Raw genomic sequence first — 16826 nt, forward strand, 5'->3', positions numbered from 1 at the left:
TAATGATAGCACGGTGACTTTAAAGATGAAGAAGCAGGACTTGAGTTACTTCAATTCCTCCATTCTGTGTGACCACTTGTTTTCCTTTGTGCGGTACTTTTGTTTTTAAGTGCAAATTTTAGTTCACACTAAATATGTAGTCAGAAATAGTTTACAGACTTTGAATGCTATCTTTAAAATAGTAATTTATTCTTCTTTTTAGGTTGTTAATTGTTTTTAAACAAATAAATACATCAAGGAAATAAAATCTTACATCACTGATATAATTTAGTAGTTACCCAAATAAGTACCTTTTGCTGAAGTTGTGGTTTTATTAAAATTTACTCATTAGTTATTGGAAACTTTTTACATTAAGTATTATTAGACTATAACCAACAGATGAATGTCCAAACTAACAAACTATGTAGAAATAAACTATCAAAATGACCAGACCCTGCTCTGACATTGCCACAATGTACAAGAGGATAATGTTTGAATGCCTCAGTTATTTTCACCAAGGACAAGACACTCATTCTAAAGCAATGGATCAAATAAGGTCTATATTTACTACCACTTAGCTATTTTTCTCTACTATTTGCCAAGAAGAAAAACTTCAGAAATTTTTACCAAATATAAATGAAATTTATGATGGATTTTTCTGGAAAAGATATTTTAATGGGAAATATGTGACTGTGGAGACATTTGAAAGCCATTAGAATTGATCCCAATGAAACTAAGACCTGAAAATGATTGCAATTTTTGGAATTTATTGCAAAAGGAGATTTTTATAAATCTCTGCTATATTCAACGTTATGCTTAAGACTTTCCCTATTCATATACCTGTTACTTCATGTGAGATTAAAATAAATCAAAAGTGTTCTTTAACTCTGAATGAAGATAGATTGAGAAATCTATTAAACTGCCTGTTAAACATAAGTGTGCAAAGAAGATCAATTTTCATAAAGTCATTGACACACTGGTGACTTGTACAATAAAAATCACCACAGGGAGCCAGAGCTGGAGCGGCATAAAAGGATGAAGGCTAAGAGGAATTCTTTAAGACTTCTTAGAAAACAACATTTTAAAGACACTTGGCTAATCTAAGGAGGAATTTCAGAGGGGATGGGTTTTCTGCAGAGTGTTGAGGAATGGGGTCAGAGAAATACTGTTTTATTAATGTTATCATGCCTCTATTTTTATCTCAGGTTGGTATGTCCTGGGGCAATGTCAATGACAGTTTTCAAAGTTCCCTTCTCTTGCTACCAAAAGAAGACCCAGAGAGAAGTTCCTTCTAGAAAGCAGAAGGCTTTCCCCACCTTATCTTACTCCTCTACTTCCCACTGTAAAAAGGATATTTTGGGGGGTAGTATATACACATCCAGTAGATTGATCCAATCCCTTTTGCATAAAGCATAGAGCTTGCAAATGCCAGTGAGTTCCATCTTTCCTAAAAGGCCAGAATTCCGTAAGTCTTACTCCAGTCATTACATCCATTACATATATTTTGCTGGTATCTTTGCAAATATTTTCGACATCTCCTGATTCTGTGAGGTATAAGCCATATAAAGTCTGTTTACCTCGTGGCTTAGTCTTAGCAAGGAAACGTTAGATCAGTCTCCAAAAATAACTGAACACAAGTTAATATCTTCTTGTAGATTGTTTTTTAGAAAAGTGACTCTGGAGTTTGAATTTTATTAATAACACTTGGAAAATGTCTTAAAATTTCCTTTCGATAATTTCCTCTGCATTTCTCACATATGTAGCAGCTACTCCCCAAATCTTTCATATCCTCTTTTTGCAAGCTCCCTCAATTTCTTTCCAAAGAGTGTGCTAACTTTGGTCTCATCTTCCCTTTCTCTGTCATATTCCAGAACTATTCATTTCCGTGTGGCCACAAACTCGGGCTTTTCCCAGTTGAGCAGCTCTCATTATCCAAAACCCTAATATGCACAAGATTGTGGGAAATAATGGTGGCCGCAAATGGAATTCTGCCTTACAGACAAAAGGGAAGAAGAGATATGAGTTCCTACATGTTAACATCTTTATCTGTTCAGGAGCTCCCCCAAAGATTTCCTCTGTTGACTATAAACCTGTCTGTGACCAAGTAGTTGATCCAGATTCTGGTGTGGCTGAAGAGAGATTCTTCTAGTATTTGAAGACAAGGGAAGACAAATCTGATGGTGATGTACATTTAGCAATTGAAGACTACCAAGAAGGGAGATTTTTATGTTTCCATTTTTGGTGTGCTGTAACTTGTTCTCATTAATATTTTTTGATTATGGGGGAGGAAGAATGAAGAATAAAAATATTGTATGAGAGAGGGCCAGTTTTCTTATTAACTCTACATGTCATCCTCAGGGATGGCTCACGGCCTTTTGAAAGAGCACAGCCAATGAAGCCAGATATTTACCCTTAAGCCTGAATCCCAGCTCAGTCACTTTCCAGTGAGTATAACTTATAACATGACAGTGATTATCAGAAAAGGAAAGGAAGCATTGTCTTCTGTAAATGGAGATAACAGCTGCTTTGCAAGATTATTCTGAGGACTAAATGAAATAATTGTTGTAAAATGCTTAGCATTGCACCTGTCATATAATACATATTCCATCATAGTAATCTATTATAATAATGGCTTTTAAAAAAACAAGTTGGAGGGCCTCTGCCTAAGCTTCTAATGTTCTAAAGTTAGTATTGTTTTATACTAGTTTTACTTAAAAATATATGTATCTAGAATAAAAATCAACACTCAACAAAAATCAGTGATATGCCAATATCTGAGTAACACAGCTTTCCATATCGCAACGATTGGTGGCAATAACCAAGAATTTGAACAGTTCTCACAGGTAACCAACCACCAGTGGCCTCCATGTCACCTGTAACTTGTATCTTCTCACCAGCTCCCCTCCCAGTCTCTTCTTCTGGACCACCAGGGAGCGAGCTGGAGGACTTTGGAGGAGGCGAGGAAGCTCAGACGCATGCTGCCTTGATTTTGGCAACATGGCTATTGTTTCTTCAGCTAACTCAGCAGGCTTGAGATCATCTTAATAGCATAGTGTTATCATGTGGTTTCAGCACAAAAAGTCCCTATGTAAAAATAGCACCTTCTTCCTCAGCATGTCTGCTCCTTTAATGAAAATAAGACTTTAGCTTAGTCTGAGCCAATGCCGCTATCAAGGAGTGAGCTACAATCTCATCTGCTTCACACAGTTAGCCAAATTCACTAAGGATGGTCCTTGAAGCCATTTACAATAAGGAAGACACTGCGGTAAGAGGCGCGAACGATACAGGATAATATCCAATACACAATAAATACTAAAAACAGCAGTTTCCTAGAATGAGCCTTCAGAGAATATAGTCAATGTGAAGAGTCACAGTTACACTACAAGAATATTTACAGCAATATACACGAACCAAAAAGGAAAATAGAATCAGTTAATACTCACAAATTCTTATTCAATCCAATAAAAAGAGAAAGAGGGGTAAACTAATATAATTCAAGCCATATGGCAACCTAGTAGGTTGCTTCTTCTTGGAGATGGTGTTTCATTCACCCTTACCAGCCTGTGTTCTATCACACCGTGGTCTATTTTGGCATTGGGAAACTTCTGCGTGCATTATTCATATGAAAGTAAAACAGAGCAAAAAATGTAAACAAAACTTATATTTTTAATGAAAGGCACAACTACACTTTTAAAAAATTATCCTGGAAAACACGGTTTCAGAAACGATTCTTGAGCCATCAATGTCTCCTGATATTATCTGCAGAATCTGCTCCACATCAAGGCTGATGACTAGATTAGTTATGCTTATCAGAGTTCCCGCAAAAAAGCGATGCCAGAGTGGTGCGTCTGACTACAAACACACATAGTTTTGTTCCTGGCCTATCAGTAAGAGCTCCATTGAGGAATCTGGCACAGGAAGTAACTGGAAGTAAGCCCATCTTCCGACGACCAGAAATTTCACTTTTGTTGACTGAAATCTACTCATAGAACAGAAGAAATGTTACCAGGAGCTTAGTTTGGGCCCTAGGAGTCTCTAAGCTCTTTTATCAAGGGGGAAAAAGGAGAACTGCAATTTTATTTTATAATCCATTTCCCAGAAACCAGATCTTTCTTAAGGGAAGAATGTTTCTTTTTCGCAAACCCTAAGATACCGTTTGCAAAAACTCTTTGAAAGTCGTTGGAAAGGCTGTCAGACACCTCTTATTTATTACAACAAACAGAGATCTCATTTCCTATGGCGTGACTGCAACCTCCACTGGGGTGTGAGTGATGGCAACGCTACCCTTGTAGATTCCATATCTGCATCTGATCAGCCCCGATTAGCTAATATTCAAAAGCAATTCCAGATGTTCACCTGTCAGTCAATTGAGACTTCTGTGCCTTGCACACAGTAGGCATTCAGCAAACGTTAATTAGCCCTAGCTGGCTCCCTCTACCACCCCAGTCTGTTTTATCTGAAGAAAAATCTAGAATTGAATGACCTAGAGGCTGCAAGGACATTACACAGTTCCCAGCACTATTTTCTTAGTTTGCAGTCAAAATAGATTTCAGAGGAACTATAGATAAAACATTCTAGTGGAAATATTCAGTGGGCCATTTGAAAAATAGAGCCAAATGTAAGAATAAATTTAGGAACTAGGGATATAAGTTGTGAAATCATCCACCTAGAGATTTGTAATGAAGCTGTGGTAGTGAGTGAGTTTACTGAGAAAGATGTAAGAAAGAGAAGGTGGGTGGACAGAACCCCACATTTAATCATGGAAGGAGGAACAAGAGCTCTGAAAAGAAAACAGGAAATGCAGTCAATGAATTAGGAAGAAAATGAGTATCTACTTGTGGTAGAAGCTATAAGAAGTGACTTTCCAAAAAGGAGGTTAACTGTGTTAAAAAAAAAAAAAAAAAAGCCACAAAACAGGAACATAGGGACTGAGAAAATGTTATTGATGATTGGGAAGCTGCTAGTTAACCTAGTTACTAGAACAGTTGCTGCAGAAACAGGCTGGCAAGAATTAAAAAGTGACTCCAGGAGAAGGGAGTGAGGTGATGAGATAAGCTGCTCTTCTGATGGTGGCAGGAAGGGCACGAGCTCAGTGTATCAAAGGGGTGGGATTGCCGGAGCTGCCTGAGGAGCACCTGATGAGTCCTGACAGAAGTACTATAAATGTGGGAGATGGGAAAACGAGCACAGCATCCTTCCGTCCCTGTCGGCACGCTCCTGTGCACTGTGACTTTGCAGCCCCTCCCACGGAGCTATGCAGTCCATTTCTCCTGGGAATCTGGGTTTGGCCATGTGACTCGCTATGGCCTGTGGGACATCAGGAAACATGACACCAGCAGAGGCTTAAAAGGTGCTTGCATAGTTCACTTTCTCTTGGCCACCAGTGAACAAGGCTGGGCTTGCCGGCTGGAGGATGAGAGATAACATGGAGAGAGGCCTCAGCTGAAGCAGCTGGGGCCCCAGACATGTGAGTGAGTCCATTCCATAGACCCTGCCCAGACTAGGAAAATAGCCTAGTGAGCCACAGGACGGTGGGAGACGAGAAACGTTTGTTGTTGTAAGTCACTACACTTTTGGATGGTTTGTTACACAGCAAAAGCTACCTGATACAATGAGATTCCTTCCTTTTGCACTAATTGTCTGGACAAACTTAATTCTGAAGTAATAGGATGAGATAAGAGTGTTGGGTGATGTCATCTTAGAAAACAAAGGACAAGAAAACTTGTAAATACCAATAGTAATGCTCTGTCTACCTGGTGCTCAGACTCCAAAACTCATGAGTCCATAATATAGCCGTGAATTTAGGTAAGTGCCAGCGTAAGAGATGCCCAAACATTTACGAAAACCCCTGCCACAAAGTCTGTGTGATTTATTTACGGCAGAAGCACACGTCATTTCCAAGCCTTTACATCATAATCCGCAGGTAGGGAATTCTGTATAATCTGGTGGCAGTTTTAAAAACAGCAGCGATTTGAAGTCCATAACATTTATCAGTTCACACAAATGTTGTATTAAGAGCATTCTTGGTTAGAGCAGGAAGACTAGACGCCAGTACGTATGGGGGCCCTGGGGTTAGAGCAGAAGCCGCCTTAGTGGTCAGAGGCAGAGGACAATCACCACCTTGGGACCCAGGAGGGACTGCAGTGGGGCCTGCACATCTCACCAGCCCCTGAGGATGTCTGTCCCACTGCCCAGCAGTAGGGCCAGTGTTCCCAGCACGGACTCAGAGCCATTAAGAACATGGTACACGATGTTCAGTATGCTTTGTTTAATGAGCCCAAGAAGAATGGAGTACAATTTATGACAAGTTCCATAAAAATAGCTCAAGTTTTAAAAAGCTTGGTGCTTAAAGGGTCTAAGCTTCAGTCCACTGGAAAGCTCACTTCTTTGTGACACCTCGTTTTCTGACCATACAGACTGGTGAGGTATTAATTTAGACAATTCATTTGGCATTATAATGGATCCTAAGACTATAACATGACAATTACTTCCAGGGACAGAAAGGAAGCATTGTCCGGCAAGTGGAGAGTAGAACGCTACTTTGTTCAAATTAGGAAACAGACAGTGATGTGACTTCTTCATGATTTTTTTTTTTTAAACATCTGTCAGCATTCTGTGGCCTCCACTGTTTGCAGTTCACATTCACCTGGGGCCAGATACTGTCATTACCACTCTGCCTCTTTCCTCATCAAGTACTGCTGCGGCCTTTGGTCTTTGTTCAGCCATTTCCAGCTTTAGATCGGCCTCCATGGAGAGCCCCTCTTTACCAGCCCTACATCTTGTACTCCCAATCCTCCTCCATCTTTTCTGTTGTTGCCTGCATATGGTATCATTATTGTCATCACAGTTCTCATCACTGAAAACATTCACCGCGGGTAAAAGTACCAGTTTCTGCTTAGGACACAATGAGTGGTCCACCTTGTCTATTACATCACCCATCAGAGCCAAATTCCCACATCCCCAGGCTAAAGGCACCCATCACCTTGTCCTCTAATCCAGGGGTCAATGGACTAAGCTATAAGTTTATGGAATATAATATTCTCTTGGTGCTGCATTAAGTTCCCAAACTTGTCAGTCAATTTTCCTACTTGGTCTAATACTCTTTAAATACCAGCTCGGCTGTCTGGGATTTTGCTCTGGATACAAGTGTCTCTAAATGCAAGGCGTAGTGTTTTCAAAAAGCAGACTTTGGTGGAAGACTTGAGTTCTTGGCCTGATTCTGTCCCACATTAGTTACATGACCTTTGAAAATTGCTTTACTTCCCTGAGCCTCAGTGTATTTCTCTCTATAAGGAAGTCTTATATGTAAAGCACTCAGTATGGTTCCTCACACACAGCAGATAATATTGACTCCTTGTGGTTTTTCTCCTTCCCCCATGAGTAATCTACGTCCTTTGCACTTTGCTTCTTTGTAACGAAGGCCATGCATAACAAAATTTTTCCCATCATTGTTATGACCTTTCAGCTTCTCACCAAGTATACAGCAGTGTGGGGAGGGCTGGATCAGCAAAAGCTACACCAGCTCCTTGAGTATGAACAGGCTGGTATTTGAGATCACATCTCCCACACTTCCGTTCTAAGTACCATGCTTTCCACCTCTCGTGTACTCTGGCCCTTTAAACACCCCAGAATGGTGGGAGAACTTGTAGAGAAAACCATTTTCTCTCTCTCCCAACATTCGGAAGCTTTGGCTTCCAAAATGGGAATTTCTGCCCTATGGAAAGAATTGCAAATATTCTGCTCTTCTTATAATTTCCACTTTCACCCCCCCCACCCCACACTCCCCAAGAGATGAGAATGAAGATTGCAGGTGGAATTCAGGTTGCTAATCAACTGACCTTAAGAGTACGGAGATTATCCTGCATTATCTGGGCAGGCTCAATGTGATCACAAGGGCCCTTAATGGTGGGAGAAAGAGGCAGAAGAATCAGATCAAAGGGAAAAGATACAAGAACTCCACTGGTTGTTGCTGGCTTTGGAGTTGGAAGAAAAAGTCCATAATTCAAGGAATATGGGCAGCTTCTCAAAAGCTGGAAAGTGCAAGGAAAGGGATTCTCTCCTAGAACCTCCAGAAAGGAATGCAGCCCTGGTGAAACCTTAATTTTAGCCTAATGAGACCCATTTCGGACGCCTGTACTTTAGAACTATAAGATAATAAAGTCATGTTGTTTTTAGCCACTAAATGTTTGTTTACAACAGCAACAGAAAACTAATATAAGTGATAAATTGTAAGTGAATTGAATAATTACTCAAAATAAGCCTATCTGAAAATAGAAGAGACAGGGATGGCTTTAAATACCCATTTTAAGATTTTTTTCCCATATCACCCAGTGTGGAGAAGGTTGGAGAAGGAAAATTAGCTCATTTATGGAAAACAAAACAGCTACCTTTTGTTTTTTTACACTCCTGAGTACAGTGGGTTAAACTTGGGACCTTGTACCTTTGTCCTGAGGCTTGATTTTCTGTTAAAACCAGTACCCCTTGGAAGAGTCACACGTTAAACTTTTCAGAATGAATGAGTTTATCTGAAAACAGGGCTTGAGTGAGGGCGGAATGGAGGAAACCAGTAGGTTCCTGGGAGCGGGGCGGGGGAAGGAGGCCGGTGGGTCCTGGGGCAAGGGCGCGGCAGCGGACACCCCCAGACATACCGCTGTCCTTGAGCAGAGCTGTTAGCGGTCCCACTCAACATTGCTCTTTACGAACAGTCTCAGAGGTGCCATAAACTCCGCATGGTGTGGCACTGAGTGCAGACAGGAGTTCATTATGCCCACCAGCGAGACCAATCGCTTCACGTTACTTAGGGCTCTCACATTTTCATTGCTTCTTTCCACTGCATTTTAGATACCTGTGGTTTCCGCTCTGTAATTGGAGTCCCACATTTCATCACTGGTCTCTGACCCTCCAAAGTCAAGGCTTTTTTTGAATCAAAGTTTAAGTTATTTTTAGTTTTTAAAATAAACTTGCTGTCACTGTCATCATCAATTAGTATTCTTTGCTCTTGAAAGGATTCTTAACAATATGAAGCTAAAAACAACACTGAGTGAGTAATAATGGGAAACCACATTCTACGCGTGCCACACACCCTGGTCACAATCTCCAGGGATTTCTCATTTCAAAGACACACAAATATGTGGGGTCCTTCAAGGGCAACTACACAGGTATGTCCACCACTCTGGAGCTCACCCTTAATTTAGCAGCGTCCCCGTTTAGAATGGGGCGTGGGGAATAAAGCAGCAACGGTAAAGGGCTGGAATGAGAGTCTATTGACTGCCAGTCACCAGGACTCAGGAGACGCACCGGGTTAGGCATCAGACTAAAAGGGTTCAAAGTCACTCTCACACTCTTTAAGTTCCCTTGCCCTCTCTGTACCTCTATGTCTATCTAAGAAAAAAGGTGGGGTGGAAATACTGCCTGCATCATAGTGTGATGGTTAAGGTAATGCGTATAAACCACTTAGCTCTAGGTAGAAAGTGAAGGCTTGAGGAATACTGCTATGTTTCCCCAAAAATAAGACCTAGCCGGGTCATCAGCTCTAATGCGTCTTTTGGAACAAAAATTAATATAAGACCTGATATTATATTATACCCAGTCTTATATTCATTTTTGCTCCAAAAGACGTATTAGAGCTGATGGTCTGGGTAGGTCTTATTTTTGGGGAAATATGGTAGTCCTTTTTATACAGAATCCAAAACTTGAGAAATCAACACTTTTGCCAGACTACAAATACTTTTCTCATTTATTGTCCACGCTTACTACACTTCAAGATAAATGTTCAGCTCACTCTGATCCCCTCCTCACGTGAGGTTGGTGTCAGGTGCCTTCCATACCTGGAGGCCCTGGAAACATCTGAGAAGACTGATGCGGTGTCCAGGTTTCCTTATCAGGCCTGCTTTTCGGCTTCCTAGCTCCTGCCTTTCCCCATGTGGTTCCAATGTCAAAATATTTAGTCCATCTGTTCCAGAGGGGTTTGGACTTACTCTTCATTTGTGCTTCTTGAAATAATATGCTCCTGCGGCACAGACTGTTCCTTCATCACTAAAAAAGGTCAAGCATTTATTAGTCTGTGTATAAACATGACAACAAAGGAGCCCTTGTAAAAATGGAATGTTCAGCTTGGATAGAACACAGAGGAGTTCCTCTTGAGTCTGGCAAATACCCTTGGATTTCATCTCCTTTAAACACACCATGTTGTCACTGTTTCTTTCTGAATTCTAGAGCCTCACTTATAAATTCCCAGGAACCCTCTGAGGTGCATTCTTGATTTATACAGTCTCCCAGGGCAGTCTCCTTTTCAATTCAAGCACATTAACAGTTTCTTCAGGCAAAGTCATCCTACTACTGCGTGTAAGGTGTGTTACACAACCCCTTAGCACAAAAAGGGCAAATGACTTCTTTGCTCACCAGCAGCCATCTCATACAAACGTCAGTCCCATCCTTTGGGGCAGCAGCCCATTGGAGCTCAAGCTCTGATTCGTTTTCCTCTTTAGATTCCTCTTCGGATGACAGTAACCCAGTGCAAGCTCCCTCTCCCCCACCGAGGTTTTCCTGTACATCACAGCAGCCAACTGCCATCTACCGCCTTAGCCTGTTCCCTTTTTTGAACCCTGACCCTTTCAGACAATATATATTATCTCAATTTATAAAACATAACCTCTGATTCAGCGACATGCATAATCTGGGTTTAAAAACATCCTCAAATTTCCACCTTGTCTCTTTATAATCTGTTGGTGCTGTTCTTTCTAGAAAATTCTCTTGCTTTCCTTAGCCAATGAATGAAGGGATGGACTCTATAATGAGAAATTTTCTAGCCAGTGTCAGGTAAATCTTATCATGGAGAATGGTGATCACGTGCCCTGTCCCTTGAAGGCTAGCAGAGTGGAAACACCTCTGATTGGAGAGCCCACATTTTCTGTCTCTGGTGAGGCTTGAAGGTCTGTATGCAAGGCTCGTTAAAACCAGTCTGATCAATCCACACCTTGCTCCTGCTAGGACAGTGTCAGTCTGACAACATTCTACGTGAACAATAAAGTTGCTGGTTGTCTTCTCCTTCTCCGTCCTCTTCCTTCTCTTCCTCCTCTTCCCCTCTTTCCCCTCCAGCTTTCCTTCTTCACTCTCCTCTTCCTCTTTCTTTTTTCTCTTAACCCAACTTGCAATTTTTTTTTTTTTTTTTGTCCAGAGCTGACCAGGGAAGCAATGAGGTTTGGAAAAAGATCTACAACTAAATACTTGTTTTACTGCTATGAATTTCTCTGGTGCACGGCAGGAAGTCACATGATAGCACTTTTTCAACTTAATGTCAACTTGTATTATTTTGTAACCGCACAGCGAATGTCAGCCCTGAAATTTAGCAGCCTACCCTTCTCACAGGAAGTACAAGGTACATTTCATTCAAGTAAATGAAACAAACATCTGTGTCCATGGGCTGGCCCCAACTTACTTTTCTAGTTTTTTCTTCTACTATATTCCTCACTTCTGCAGCGAGCACGCGGACACACACACACACACACACACACACTGCCATCAGTACATCACGTTATTGTCTTTCTTCTGAGCTGAGAACAGTTTCTGAGCTCCAACTACGTGAATAAATGAATGAAATACGATGTAGGATTATGCCCTGTGCCTTTACTAATGCATTCCCTGTTTTTGGAATACCACCCTTTCCACTATCCCATTTTTATTAAGGAAATTTCTACTCATTTTTCAAGGTTCAGCTTGCTGCTGCCTCTTCTTGAAGTCCTCACTCAGTACACGCTCTCCACCCTCTTTACACTCAGCGTTTTATATCTTAAGTGTCACTGTGACTCTGCCTTTGTTTGCCATTTTTTGTTTGCTTATATTCCTCTCTCCTTACAATGCAAGTTCCTTCATGGTAGGAAACACTTTTTTCATCTCTGTATCCCCCAATATCTAGCATGATGGCTTCCATAAGATAAGCACTGGAAAGTTTAATGTCTTGTTTGTTAAGCTCTAGGAGAATGACTTTCTAATTCCAGGCATAGGGGGCAAAGCAACAAAGACACAGGATGTACAGCAGAAGTTTGAGGGGCATGTGCACCCTGACATAGATATTGGGTAGTCACTTAAATCTATAGGTCTGGAGCTGAGGGGGAATCAAAACTAGATACATAGAGTTGGGTGTTACCAGTGTAGAGGTGAGAAAACCAGGAGAGTGGGTGAGCATACTGAAGAAGAGGCAACAGAGTAAGAATTGAAGAGGACTACGGACAAACCCTAAGGAAAGCCAACAATGGATCCAGCAGTGTACTCTGAGAAGGGCGAGAAATGGGCAGAGAACCAGAAGGGCGTGAAGTCATGAAAGCTAAGGGAGAAGACAAGTTCAAGAAGAATGGGCTGGGGATTAGGGTTAAAAGCTGCAGAACTTGGCAGTGAGTGGAGAAGAATACAGTCAAGACAGGATTTTCAAAGGAGGAAGTGATACTTTTCTTTGGAAAGTTCTTATTTTTAAGGATAAAACAAACATTTTTAATTAAAACCTAGCAGGTCTAGGGGCTATGGGAACCAACCTCTCATTAACACAATTAGAGACCTCATCAAATCTTACCAGAAAAACCATATTCTAATCTGAATTTCCTTGATCCTCCCTATAAAAGGGATTACAGGAATATGACAAAAACTATTGTCCACACCCTGTGACTACGTTAGAGTAACTGAGACACCAACCCAGATGCCCTCCCTAGATGATGAAACCCTATCTTGTTGTTGGGTCATTGTGGAGAGCTCTCAAACAGAACCTTTGGGGGCATGAGGACAATTATCAATCATCATTTAGCCTCCAGGAGAGTAATAGGAGAGGAACACTTAAAAAAATGCCTTGAGGTAAGCATTCTGGTTTATTACCATGATGATAACGTTTATCACAATTTAATTTACCTTCTTTATATTAAAAGAAAATATGGCCTCTTTCTGAAGTAGATTAAATTAATATCAAAACAGAAACAATTACATTTTTTCTTACTTTATTTTAGGGGAGGAGAGGAGACCCATCTATCTATTCTTCAATTCATTCTTTCATCTACCTATCCACGCATCCATCTATCCATCTATCATCCATCCATCATTCATCCATCCATTATCCATCCATCCATCCATCTGTCCATCCAAACCATTTTTAAGGCCCTCTTATTTATGTAAGTACTGAGCCTACAAAAAGTGAACAGGACCAGATCCCAGACCTCAACATAGTAACCACACAGTACATATGAATTTGATCTAAAACATCATTAAAATTAGGCCAGGGATCAGGACATATATCAAATTCTTTTAAAATAAAACCCAAAGATATGCTTTAGGCAGCCTCTCTGTACTTCTTTAGTATACTAATGCTTTCTGACATTGCTATCACTGATAAATGTCAAAGGGGAAGGTGATATTTTTGGAGCTGGTTTTTTTTCCCCATTACAAAAATAGATCATAAACACATACACATATGTCACAGAAAGAACTTAAGGCTAGTATCTCTATCCAGGAACAAGAATTAGCATATTTTTGAAGTTCACAGTTATAGTCCTATGATCAGTTATAGCATCTATTGGTTTGAACTTCTTATTTTATGATAGCTATCAAAATCTATTGGGATGATATAATCGGCTTAAACTTCACAAGGGTATAAGAATTTTATAGTCAGAACACCTAAAGGAGGCTGTGTGATTCGATATTTTCATAAAACCATCTTCATAAAGACATAGCACTAACTTAAACCAACAAATATTAATCCCTGTAAGAACACAAAGCTATAAGTGAACTCAAATTTATGAATATTTTATTTTTACGTAGTTTTTCCCTATTCAGGACACTAGTCTAAGGCCGTATTTAATTATAATTTACATGAGACATGCTTTGGGGAAAGACCGGCTATACTAAGGCCAAGCGGAAATGAGCAAGGCCGTCTGCGTGGTCACGCTGCGCTACCACAGGCCCCTCTGCTCCTCTGGAAGGTTGTGGGTGCCCCCAGTGTTGGAGGGGCACGCTACTCAGAGAAGTGAAAAATACAGTGCCTTTCATGAGGGTCTCTGGAGAAAGCAAAGGCTTCTCTAACTTTGGAGGACACCCCTCATAGGAAAGACCCTGACTTGATCTGCTGGCAGTTGCAATGTCATATTATGCAACATCCAGTGCTATATTTAATGCAAGGAGGCTGTTGGGGCCAGTGTCACAGCAAGTACAAGGGCTGTAGGAGCTTTTATTATTCATCACAGATTGGCAGCCTGATGTGTAAAGACCAGGACTGGTGCAATATTCAAGTCACAAACTTCACCTGCCTACTCCCTTGGGACAGCATGAATTAGTCAGCTCTGTTGCTATAACAAACAACCCCAAATGTTGCAGTTACAATTACAAAGGCTTTTTCTGTGATCTGGATTGAAGAAGACACGTGCATTAAAACTGGCCTCATGACTTCTTCATTACAGATCCATGCTGAAAGACAAGTCCATTTTTGGACACGCAATTCTTATGGCAAAAAGAAAATAACGACAGATAGCGACAGAAACATACAATGGCTCTGTCTTAGTCGGTTTAGGCTGCTATAACAAAAATACCATAGACCAAATGGCTTAAACCACATTATTTCTCCCAGTTTTGGAGGCTGGCAAGTCCAAGGTCAGGATACCTACAGATCCAGTGTCTGGTGAGGGTCTGCTTCCTGCTTTATAGACAGCTGTCTTCTCGCTGTATCCTCACTTGGCTGAGAGAGAGATCATCTCTCTCATGTCTCTTCTTATGTAAAGGAACTAATCCTATTCATCAGGGCCCCACCCTCAGGGCCTAAATACCTCACCAAGACCCCACCTCCAAACTACCACCACATTGGGAGTTAGGGCTTCAACATAGGAATTTTGAGTGGAAACAAACATTCCGTCTATAGCAGGCTCTTAAAGCTTTTGCTCATATGAGGGGTAGTCAAGGTTACCCACATCCCATTGGCCAAAGTACTCACATGCCCAAGCCTGACATCAAAGGTGCAGAAATTGCATACCCCCCACAGGAGACAGCAAGTTGTGTAATCCTCTGCCGGAAGAGGTGTGAGCTGCTGGGAACCACACCATGTTGCTCGCTGCAGCCTCTACCTAAGTCTCCAGCCTATTCCTTTGCTCCCTCCTTTCCCTGGCAGCGCAAAGAGGGCACTGTGGAGCGTTCCATGGAGGAAGACTGCACAGGAAGTGAGGCCACAGCAGCTGCTGTGCCTATTCTCCCATTTTGTTCTCGTCAGCCTCTGAGTGCAGAAGGCAGAGTGGGTTGGAAAGGAGGACTGCAGTTGAGGTAGGAGACACATGAGAGAACTGAGACCTTTCTCATTAACTGGCGGGGTCACCCGGTTAGTGCTCGGGGCAAGAGACTGAGTGACCTATTTGTGCATCCTAGCGGGCTATGCCTGAGAGGGTGTGATTAAGCCCACTCCTCAAAGCCATCATCCTCTTCAATTAATATTTACTGAGCACCCACTGAGACCCTGGCCCTGGACTGGAACTACAAACTGTTGTGGGCTGGGAAAGGCTCTGACTCATTTGCACATTAAAAAGCATACAGGCTGTGGAAACTCACCTTTTTCCCCTTCCCAGTCACCCTGGGAGAGAACTTAGGCTTCTTCATTCATGTGTGGAATCCCAATTAAACATAGTAAACAAAGGAAACTTCTTACATTGTAATTTTCCTCCCTCTCCCCTCGCTTTATTTGCAGTCAGATTTATTGCTCCAGAATTGCCTCCTTTAAGCATCATCCCTATTAGCCAGACAGATAAAAGCCATAAAGGGAAGGGAACTCCTTCAGTTCTCTCTGCCAGTTGTGAGACAGAGCAGCGCCTTTACAAGGGGAGTTGACAGCTGCTGACTGGGCCTGCCTGCCCTGCACCAGGGCTGTGCTCACGCTCGGAATGCAAACTGCAGCCATCAGAGAAAGAGAGAGAGAGGGTTTGATCACTGCTTGAACCCAGAGCAAATCTGCTTGGACACTAGGGAAAAAATCGTGCCGTTTTAAAGCCGATGTATGTTCTTAACATGGTTGGCTTGTAAAGCAATAAAATCTGATTTTTTTCCTCCTTTGCCTATCACAACTGTTAGAGTAGTATAACTCAAGAAAGGGTGATTCTGTCACAATTCCATGTACTATTTAGTTCGTATAAGTGGATGAAACTTAAATTAGCATTCTATATAGAAAGCATTTCATTTTCTCACGTATGGTACAATAATATTAGGAGCAAACAACATATGTCTCCATGGTTATAAACAAAGGTGTCATGTTTGCAAAACAGATCCTATATGTAGAACATCTATAAATGGGATAAAATATGGGGTTTTCGTTGGTTGAAATGGTATTAAATATTTCAATCCTCATGATCTTTAAGAAACATTTTCTCCTTTTCTGTGAATACAAATAAGTATTGTCTTTACCTTTTTCCAAACCTGAGTTCTTGGCTCAGTTCTTCATCTGTGACCTTGAGAATATCAACTAGTCCGAGCTTCTGTTTCTTTACCTGTAAAATAAGGACGTTGCGCTGGATTAGTCTCTTTAGGTCTATTTTGGGGAACATTGTTTTTGAGGAAATGAATGTGGATAAGATTTTTAAAAGAGGGTTCCATGGTCAAATAAGTTTAGGAACTGTGACGTTAAACAAAATTAAACACAATTTCTTTACTCAGAGCTTTAGTTTGCAAATAGCATCCCTTGTGATTCTGCAAAAGGGAGACAGAGTATGCATTATTTCTCTAATTATTTTTCCACCAGAAAACTTTTTATTGCAGATGATTTCTCGGAATCAGTCTAAATATTAGACTTTAAAAAACCTTCAATTTAGGATAGTCTATGATTCTACTGCCTGTTTATTCTG

The 16826-nt window shown here is 41.1% G+C and overlaps 1 protein-coding gene across 1 annotated transcript in view; it reads right to left on the minus strand.

Annotated features, from left to right (window-relative positions):
* JADE1 (jade family PHD finger 1) overlaps window positions 1-16471 on the minus strand; it is a 147481-nt gene extending 131010 nt beyond the window's left edge. Inside the window, exon 1 of the mRNA XM_019749014.2 lies at window positions 16390-16471. The gene's annotated coding sequence lies outside the window, so the exon portion shown is untranslated. The remainder of the gene's footprint in view (window positions 1-16389) is intronic.
* Window positions 16472-16826: the final 355 nt, after the last annotated feature.

Source organism: Rhinolophus sinicus, linkage group LG07 (genome assembly GCF_036562045.2).
Source record: "Rhinolophus sinicus isolate RSC01 linkage group LG07, ASM3656204v1, whole genome shotgun sequence".
Lineage (NCBI taxonomy): Eukaryota > Metazoa > Chordata > Mammalia > Chiroptera > Rhinolophidae > Rhinolophus > Rhinolophus sinicus.